Below are 11,098 nucleotides of genomic sequence, written 5' to 3'. Positions count from 1 at the left end.
TTCTCCACCTCTGCCTCTTCTCCCACATCACCGTTACATATACATCCAAAAGCACCGACTGCGCATGTCCGTTGGCCATTTTCCTGTGGCCGAATAGGAGAGGCCACAGGAAAATGGCCGACGGACATGCACCGTCGGTGCTTTTGGATGAAGACGTAATGGTGACGCGGGAGAAGAGGCAGAGGCGGAGAAGAAGATGGAGGCGACACTGGAGAGTTTTCAAGCAGCACAGGGAATGCCCTCAGAGATGTTTGAGCACGGGGGAACGGCCCCTTGTGCTGTCTGGAGACTCAGTGGCATAACAACGAAAACTGGGATATCTACCAAAAGGCTATTCCAACGTCGGCTTAGTTAAAAACAGTATTCTAATGTTAGAAACTAGAGATGAGCGAACAGTGTTCTATCGAACTCATGTTCGATCGGATATTAGGCTGTTCGGCATGTTCGAATCGAATCGAACACCGCGTGGTAAAGTGCGCCATTACTCGATTCCCCTCCCACCTTCCCTGGCGCCTTTTTTGCTCCAATAACAGCACAGGGTAGGTGGGACAGGAACTACGACACCGGTGACGTTGAAAAAAGTAGGCAAAACCCATTGGCTGCCGAAAACATGTGACCTCTAATTTAAAAGAACAGCGCCGCCCAGCTTCGCGTCATTCTGAGCTTGCAATTCACCGAGGACGGAGGTTTCCGTCCAGTTAGCTAGGGGTTAGATTCTGGGTAGGCAGGGACAGGCTAGGATAGGAAGGAGAAGACAACCAACAGCTCTTATAAGAGCTAAATTCCAGGGAGAAGCTTGTCAGTGTAACGTGGCACTGACGGGCTCAATCGCCGCAACCCAGCTTTCCCAGGATCCTGAATGGAATACACTGTCAGTGTATTCCCGTATACCCGATATATACCCCCGATACCCGTTCCAACGGTGTGCCCCCCCACCTTCACCCCAGAAATACCCTGCAAGTCCCCTAGCAATAGGATTGGGGCTATATACACCCACTATTTTTGCTACTGCCATATAGTGCCATTGTCTCACTGGGAATTCAAAGAATATATTGGGCTTACATATAACTTCAATTCCAGGGAGAAGCTTGTCAGTGTAACGTGGCACTGACGGGCTCAATCGCCGCAACCCAGCTTTCCCAGGATCCTGAATGGAACACACTGACAGTGTATTCCCGTATACCCCATATATACACCCCAAATCCCCGTTCCAATGGTGTGCCCCCCCACCTTCACCTCAGAAATACCCTGCAAGTCCCCTAGCAATAGAATTGGGGCTATATACACCCACAATTTTTGCTACTGGTATATAGTGCCATTGTCTGACTGGGAATTCAAAGAATATATTGGGGTGACGTGCACCCACAATTTTTGCTACTGCTATACAGTGCCATTGTCTCACTGGGAATTCAAAGAATATATGGGGGTTATGTGCACCCACAATTTTTAATACTGCTATACAGTGCCATTGTCTGACTGGGAATTCAAAGAATATATGGGGGTTACGTGCACCCACAATTTTTAATACTGCTATACAGTTCCTTTGTCTCACTGGGAATTCAAAGAATATATGGGGGTTATGTGCACCCACAATTTTTAATACTGGTATACAGTGCCATTGTCTGACTGGGAATTCAAAGAATATATTGGGGTTATGTGCACCCACAATTTTTACTACTGGTATATAGTGCCATTGTCTGACTGGGAATTCAAAGAATATATGGGGGTTATGTGCACCCACAATTTTTAATACTGGTATACAGTGCCATTGTCTGACTGGGAATTCAAAGAATATATGGGGGTTATGTGCACCCACAATTTTTAATACTGGTATACAGTGCCATTGTCTGACTGGGAATTCAAAGAATATATGGGGGTTATGTGCACCCACAATTTTTACTACTGGTATACAGTGCCATTGTCTGACTGGGAATTCAAAGAATATATTGGGGTGACGTGCACCCACAATTTTTGCTACTGCTATACAGTTCCATTGTCTCACTGGGAATTCAAAGAATATATGGGGGTTATGTGCACCCACAATTTTTAATACTGGTATACAGTGCCATTGTCTGACTGGGAATTCAAAGAATATATGGGGGTTATGTGCACCCACAATTTTTAATACTGGTATACAGTGCCATTGTCTGACTGGGAATTCAAAGAATATATTGGGGTTATGTGCACCCACAATTTTTACTACTGGTATATAGTGCCATTGTCTGACTGGGAATTCAAAGAATATATGGGGGTTATGTGCACCCACAATTTTTAATACTGCTATACAGTTCCTTTGTCTCACTGGGAATTCAAAGAATATATGGGGGTTATGTGCACCCACAATTTTTAATACTGGTATACAGTGCCATTGTCTGACTGGGAATTCAAAGAATATATGGGGGTTATGTGCACCCACAATTTTTAATACTGGTATACAGTGCCATTGTCTGACTGGGAATTCAAAGAATATATGGGGGTTACGTGCACCCACAATTTTTGCTACTGCTATACAGTTCCATTGTCTGACTGGGAATTCAAAGAATATATGGGGGTTATGTGCACCCACAATTTTTAATACTGGTATACAGTGCCATTGTCTGACTGGGAATTCAAAGAATATATTGGGGTTATGTGCACCCACAATTTTTACTACTGGTATATAGTGCCATTGTCTGACTGGGAATTCAAAGAATATATGGGGGTTATGTGCACCCACAATTTTTAATACTGGTATACAGTGCCATTGTCTGACTGGGAATTCAAAGAATATATGGGGGTTATGTGCACCCACAATTTTTACTACTGGTATACAGTGCCATTGTCTGACTGGGAATTCAAAGAATATATTGGGGTGACGTGCACCCACAATTTTTGCTACTGCTATACAGTTCCATTGTCTCACTGGGAATTCAAAGAATATATGGGGGTTATGTGCACCCACAATTTTTAATACTGGTATACAGTGCCATTGTCTGACTGGGAATTCAAAGAATATATTGGGGTTATGTGCACCCACAATTTTTACTACTGGTATATAGTGCCATTGTCTGACTGGGAATTCAAAGAATATATGGGGGTTATGTGCACCCACAATTTTTAATACTGCTATACAGTGCCATTGTCTGACTGGGAATTCAAAGAATATATGGGGGTTATGTGCACCCACAATTTTTAATACTGGTATACAGTGCCATTGTCTGACTGGGAATTCAAAGAATATATGGGGGTTATGTGCACCCACAATTTTTACTACTGGTATACAGTGCCATTGTCTGACTGGGAATTCAAAGAATATATTGGGGTGACGTGCACCCACAATTTTTGCTACTGCTATACAGTTCCATTGTCTCACTGGGAATTCAAAGAATATATGGGGGTTATGTGCACCCACAATTTTTAATACTGGTATACAGTGCCATTGTCTGACTGGGAATTCAAAGAATATATTGGGGTTATGTGCACCCACAATTTTTACTACTGGTATATAGTGCCATTGTCTGACTGGGAATTCAAAAAATATATGGGGGTTATGTGCACCCACAATTTTTAATACTGCTATACAGTTCCTTTGTCTCACTGGGAATTCAAAGAATATATGGGGGTTACGTGCACCCACAATTTTTGCTACTGCTATACAGTTCCATTGTCTCACTGGGAATTCAAAGAATATATGGGGGTTATGTGCACCCACAATTTTTAATACTGGTATACAGTGCCATTGTCTGACTGGGAATTCAAAGAATATATGGGGGTTACGTGCACCCACAATTTTTAATACTGCTATACAGTGCCATTGTCTGACTGGGAATTCAAAGAATATATGGGGGTTATGTGCACCCACAATTTTTAATACTGGTATACAGTGCCATTGTCTCACTGGGAATTCCACAAATAATTTGGGGATTCATTCACCCTACATCTCAGGCTCTTGCCATATTCACCCAGGTTGTCAGTGCTGCACCAGCTCGTTCCCAGACAGCTCGGCCCGAAAAACGCGTTACCTATATAGAGGATTTGGACAATGAAGACAACATGTTCTAAATCTAATGTCTGCACCTTCTCCAGAATTAAAATAAAGGCAGCGTTTAACTTTCAAATAGCACTGCACAAAGGAAGAGCTTATCAGCTTGTCTCATGACATGCTACTGAAAAGTTTCATTTGTGTATCTTAATGTAAATATAGTTGTATAAGCTTTTTGGGTTTTAGGCACTGCCAAGTTATTTATTACCACCCGCTCCCTTATAATGATGATGACGCCAAAGTCACTGTGGGTGTTCAGAGCTCACAGCTTTGGGTGACATTTGTCTTGCTCTCTGTCGGTACCAGCTGTCTTTTTGGATACCGTAAAGTTATGTTGACTTTATTAACAGCTATAGAAGCTTTAGCCAGGTTGTGACGGTGTGTAACCCTAACAACACTAAGTGGGATACACATTAATAGTCAGTCTATGTACGCTAAACGTATCACTGAAGTAATTTTTTTTCCCTCTCCCCTAATATAAGAAAGGAACAGACATTAGACCTAGACCGGGGTTCGAGGCTTGAAAAAATCCAGTATTATTTGTTCTTCATGATGTGAAATATGTGTTGAAAAGCAACCCAAGATGAAGTCAGCCATGTGTGCCAGTGTGTTACTTGGCATGCCTTTGCTGGCCCCAACTGTAAGGGTCACTCTCCATTTCCTCCATTTTCCACTCCCCTTCACACCATTTGTGGTGAAGCAATGGGATGCACTGAAGTGCACCCTCTAGCCTCGTGTGGGATAGGGACATCAGATGCCACTCCAACCCCCTCGTCTTCCTCCGCCAGCCAACGGTGCGAAGATGAGAGGAGTGTGCTCTGAATGTTTTCTGCCTAGCAGAGGCTAGTTCTCACTTACGAAAATGGCCCCACTTTGACCTGTATATCAGGCACAATGGTGTAGGTTTCAAAGAAACATGGCACCAACAAGTTGGAAAACGTGGGCCATGCGTGGACCGTGTTTGAGTCTGGCAAGCTCCAGATCTGCTACCAGGTTCCAGCCATTATCACAGGCGCAAAAATGCCAGGCCCCAGGTGTAGCAGGGAAAAAAAAATGCCATCTCAGCCAGGATGGCATCCCTGACCTCGGAGGCACTGTGCTGTCTGTCCCCCAAGCTGATCAGTTTCAGCACGGCCTACTGACATCTCCCCATGCCAGTGTTACAGTGTTTTCCGCTAGTAGCTGGGGTGGAGGTTGCAGCTTCGTAGGGTTTCAGTCTACTCCTGCCATGAATTTTGGCCTGGGAGAGGAGATAGGCCACCCCAGTTTGCACCCGGGGAACAGACTCCACCACATTCACCCTGCCTGTCATTAAAGATAAGCACTGCAGCATCCCTGACCACAGGCGCTTGTCCATGTGTCGGTGGTCAAGTGGACCTTGCAGCAAAGCGCAGAGCTCTGGGCCCGACTGATGTTATGGGACACATGCAGGCGCAAGGCAGAGACAGCACACCAAGAGAAGTAGTAACGGCTAGGCCCAGCATAGGGAGGTGCCCCAGCTGCCATCTGCTGACGGAAGGCCTGGGTCTCCAGAAGCATAAACAAACACCAACATCTCCAGGGCCAGCAGTTTATCGATGAGGCTGTTACAGGCTTGGGCATGGGGGTGGGTTGTATTGTACTTCTGCCTGCAATGAAAAGCTTGGGAAATGTGGAGTGGCTGGGAAGAGGCGCATGATGGTGCAGGCCAAAAGGGCGCATGAGGGTGAACTCCCCAATGTGTCAGAGATAGGTGTGTAGGTGTCCTTGCATCATATACTTGCACCATATTTGGCTTTGGAAGTTAATTTTGTGCCAAAAAGTGGTTAAGACAGCGATCCCTCAGCTACTCCCGTTACACTGTCTATTGAAGTTACCATCTGTGGAAGTGGACCACCATTTCTAAGATCCCAAAGGAAGCAGGCAAGAGATGTGCAGTTCAGAAAAAAAGATGAGAAAATAAGTTTAGGCTGTAGAGCACAGAGGGATCGGAGAGGACAGAGCTGGTGTCGGCCAGGTATTCCCACAACATGCGCCTATACTTGTCCCTCCTGGTGACACTAGGCCCCTGAGTGGCAGTAATTTGTCCAGGGGGGCCATTAACGTGTTCCAGACCTAGGAATAAGTCTTCCAACAGGGTAGAGTTTTGCATGCCTTTGCTTCTACCCACTGTTTTTGCTGCTTAGCTTCCCTCCACATCTACTCTGCTTTCACCCCTAAACATCACCCCAGTTTATGCCTTTGCTTCTACCCAGGTTTTTTGTTGATTTAGCTTCCCTCTACATCTACACTGCTTTAGCCCCTAGACATCACCCCTGTCCATGTGGGGTCGGTGGCCTCGTCATCCACCAACTCCTCTTCCAATTGCGCACTGCCCCCTTACTGCAAACCGCACATGACCACAGCTTGCCTTGATGGCAACTGTGTCTCATGATCCCCACTTAGGTCCAGACAAGTCGGTGGCGGGTCCAAAACCCCAAAATTGGAAGGAAATGGCAGATGCTGCAGTATTTCTAACACCTGTTCCTGGTGCTCGGGCCTGGTCTGTGTTGTACCCTGCACCCTGCTTAACGCATCTGCCATATCCGAAGTTGTGCTGAGCGCATGCTAATGTTTCGTGTCCAGTGCAATGGATGGGATGGGATTTCACATAAGTCTGCCACCCATGGCCACTCATGGTTGAGCAACTGAGGGAGTTGACTTTGACGAACCCGAGGGTTTTGGAGTTGGAACTACATCAAAGGTCTGTGCTGCTCACACACTCTGCTCAACACATGATATGTTTAGTGCCAGCAGTGTGGAGACGTCGCACAACAGCCGTTGTTCCAGCAGGTACAGGCGTTGTAGGAGTGCATAGAGGCTAGCAGCGGCAACTATACACTTTAAAAACTATCCGCACAAGCGCCACACTTTCACCAGTAGCTCAGGAACATTGGGGTACCTTTTTCAAAAGATTAGCAGCAATGAGTTAAAAACGTGGCCCAGGCATGGAATATGTTGCAGGCTGCCAAGCTACAGAGCCAATCCCAGGTTATGGCCATTATCACACATGACAACATGCCTGGGCCCAGGTGCAGTGGCAAAAACCACATTGCCGTCTCATCGAGGATGGCATGACTCACTTTGTAGGCAGTGTGCTGTCTGGCCCCCAAGCTGATGAGCTTCAGCACGGCCCGCTGACGTCTCCCCACACCAGTGTTGCAGCGTTTCCAGCTCGTAGCTGGGGTCAATTTAACAGCGGAGGAGGGTGGTGTTTCAGCCCTCCTCCCAGGAATGTTGTGTGGGGAGACAAGTCAGGCCACCACATTTTGCGACCCGGTCCACGCCTCAACTACATTCAACCACTGTGCCCAAATTGAAAGGTAGCGTCCCTGTCCGCATGCACTTGTCCATTCGTAACTGGTCACATGGAACTTTAGGGCTAAGCGCTGAATTTAGGGACCGCCTCATGTTTGGGGGAAAGTGCTGGTGTGGACGGCACAGTGCGGTGGCGCAGTAGACACTCTGCCCAAAAAGGGCAGAGTGTCCCCCAGCCGGGATTCCAACATCTCCTGGGCCAGATTTCTTGAGATGAGGCCGTTGAAGCCTTGGGCATGTGGGTGGGTTGCGCTGTACTTTAGCATGAAATGAAAGGCTTGGGAGATGGGGAGTTGCTGGGAAGAGGCGCATGATGGCGCGGGCAAAAGGAGAAATGGCAGGAAAAGGTGAGGATAAGGGTGAACTCCCCAAAGTGTCAGAGGCAGATGTGGAGGTGTCCTGGCTCCTGGTCTGGACTGCAGCGCCAGCCCTGTCAACAGTGGAAGAGGCAGTGGCCGCCAGGCCAAACGACGATTATCCTGCGCTTGCTCTCACCCACTGAGCCCAGGGCTTGCCTTCCAAATGATGGCACCCGCAAGAGGTGGTGAGATTCCTCTCCGCAGATCTCCAAACCATCTTGGACTTGCAAATTGCACTAAATTTGTCATGTAACTGACATGTATATGATGAGTCTATCCATTGTCTGTTCATTTTGGTGAAAGTCAGCCTGTCAGCTGACAGACAGCTGTGCTTGTCAGTGATGATGTCACCGGCTGCTTGTACCCCCAGTTTTTGCTGCTTAGCTTGCCTCCACATCCACACTGCTTTTGCCCCTACACATCACCCCTATCCATGCCTGTGCCTCTAGCCATAAGTCTGCCACCCATGGAAACTCATGGTGCAGAAAGTGAGGGAGCTGACTCTGAGGAACCCTTGGGTTTTGTAGCTGGTACTCCATCAAAGGTCTCTGCTGCTCACACACCCTGCTGAACATACGGTATCTAGGGTTAGAGCGTGTGGTGACCTCGCACAACAGTAGGTGCTTCAGGCAGATGTAGGCCTTGCTGGAGTGTATTGCGGCTAGCTCCAGGTACTGTAGACTTGGGAAAGTGGGTGTCCAAGTGCCGCACTTTCACCCTTAGCTCAGCTAATTTGGGGTATGTTTTTAAAAATCATTGCACCACTACATTGAACATGTGGGCCAGGCATGGAACGTGTTGGAGGCTGGCAAGCTCCAGAGCCCTCCAACAAGCTAAAAAACCTGGCCCCAGGGGCAGCGGGGATAAACAAATTGCCATCTCATCCAGGATGGCATCCCTGACCTCAGAGGCAGTGTGCTGTCCGTCTCCCAAGCTGATGAGCTTCAGCCCAGCCTGCTGACGTCTCCCCACACCAGTGTTGCAGCGTTTTCAGCTCGTAGCTGGGGTAAATCTAACAGCGGAGGAGGAGGAGGGTGGTGTTTCAGCCCTCCTCCCAGGAATGTTTTGTGGGGAAACAAGTCAGGAAAATTCTTGAAACGGGAGAGTTTTGCATCTTTGCCCTTGCTGCCTATGGACATCCCTTTGCCTCTAGCCACCATTTTCCCTGCTTTGCTTGCCTCCACATCCACACTGCTTTTGCCCCTAGACATCACCCCAGTCCATGCCTTAGCTTGTACCCCCAGTTTTTCCTGCTTAGCTTGCCTCCACATCCACACTGCTTTTGCCCCTAGACATCACCCCAGTCCATGCCTTAGCTTGTACCCCCAGTTTTTCCTGCTTAGCTTGCCTCCACATCCACACTGCTTTTGCCCCTAGACATCACCCCAGTCCATGCCTTAGCTTGTACCCCCAGTTTTTCCTGCTTAGCTTGCCTCCACATCCACACTGCTTTTGCCCCTAGACATCATCCCTATCCATGCCTCTTCCCCTAGCCATAACTCTGCCACCCCTGGAAACTCATGGTGCAGAAACTTTGGTTGCTGACTTTGAGGAACCCTTGGGTTTTGTAGATGGAACTCCATCAAAGGTCTGTGCAGCTCACACACCCTGCTCAAGATATGGTATTGTAGGGTTTCAGCGTGTGTGAATGACGGACAACAGCCTGTGTTTGGACAGATGTAGGCCTTGCTAGAGTGTTTTTAGGCTAGCAGCGACTCCTGTGCACTTGCAAAAGTGGGCGCACAAGCGCCGCATTTTCAACAGTAGCTTCGGTACATTTGGGTATGTTTTTAAAAAACTTTGCACCACTAGGTTAGACGTGGGCCAAACATGGAACGTGTTGGAGGCTGGCAAGCTCCAGAGCCGCTACCAGGTTCCAGCCATTATCACAGGCGTAAAAATGCCAGGCCCCAGGTGTAGCAGGGAAAAAAAAATGCCATCTCAGCCAGGATGGCATCCCTGACCTCGGAGGCACTGTGCTGTCTGTCCCCCAAGCTGATGAGCTTCAGCACCGCCTGCTGACGTCTCCCCACACCAGTGTTTTAGCGTTTGCCGCTAGTAGCTGTGGTGGAGGTTGCAGCGTCGTAGGGTTTCAGTCTACTCCTGCCATGAATTTTGGCCTGGGAGAGGAGATAGGCCACCCCAGTTTGCACCCGGGGAACAGACTCCACCACATTCACCCTGCCTGTCATTAAAGATAAGCACTGCAGCATCCCTGACCACAGGCGCTTGTCCAAGTGTCGGTGGTCAAGTGGACCTTGCAGCAAAGCGCGGAACTAAGGGCCCACCTGATGTTGAGTGACACGTGCTGGTGCAAGGCGGGGACGCCACACCGGGAGAAGTTGAGACGGCTAGGGACGGCATAGTGAGGTGCCACAGTTGCCATCAGGTCCGGGAAGGCGGGAGTTTCAACAAGCCGGAACGCCAACCTCTCCTGGGCCAGCAGTTTAGCGATGTTGGCGTTCTAGGCTTGCGTGGGTGGGTGGTTAGCAGTGTATTTCTGCCGGCGCTCCAATGTCTGAGAGATGGTGGGTTGTTGTAAAGAAGCGCCTGATGGTGCCTTTGATGGTGCAGGAGAAGGAGATAAGACAGAAACAGGGGAGGATGAGGGAGAAGTCAACAAAGTGGCGGAGGCAGATGAAGTGATGTCCTGGCTCGTCCTCTGGAGTGCATCGCCAGCACTGTGAGCAGAGGCAGTGGCATGAACGGCGGGCGACGTTTGTCCTGCCGTTGCTGCCTGCCACTGATTCCATTGCTTGGATTCCAAATGACGGTGCATTGAAGTGGTGGACAGGTTGCTCTTCTCAGGGCCCCTACTCGATTTCGAGAGGCAAATTGTGTAGACGACACTATATCTGTCCTCGGCGCATTCCTTGAAAAAACTCTACACCTTCAAGAAACGTGCCCTCGATGGGGGAGTTTTTCTGGGCTGGGTACAAAAGGGAACATCTTCGGACATTCCGGGTCTGGCCTGGCTTCGGCAAAGCAGCTGACCTCTGCCTCTGGACATGTCTCTGCCTCTAGCTACCCTTTTTGGTGCTGCACCTGCCTCAACATCCACACTACTTTCCCAGCTTGACATCTGCCTTGTCCAGGTGGGGTCGGTGTCCTCGTCGTCCACCACCTCCTCTTCCAACTCCTGTCTCGCCTCCTCCTCCTGCACAATGCGCATGTCAACTGGCTGCCCTGACAGCAACTGCGTCTCATCGTCGTCGATGAGGGTGGGTTGCTGGTCATCCGCCACCAAATCGACCGGAGATGGAATGGAGGAGACTCTAGTGTTTGAGCATCTGGACACAGATACTCGTCTGTTAGGTCCGTGGAATCGCGAAATGGAGGGGCAGGTTGCGGTACAGTCAAAGGAAGGGAGAACAGCTCTGGG

Source organism: Leptodactylus fuscus, chromosome 4, assembly GCF_031893055.1.
Source record: "Leptodactylus fuscus isolate aLepFus1 chromosome 4, aLepFus1.hap2, whole genome shotgun sequence".
NCBI lineage: Eukaryota > Metazoa > Chordata > Amphibia > Anura > Leptodactylidae > Leptodactylus > Leptodactylus fuscus.
This window is presented reverse-complemented; position numbering follows the sequence as displayed.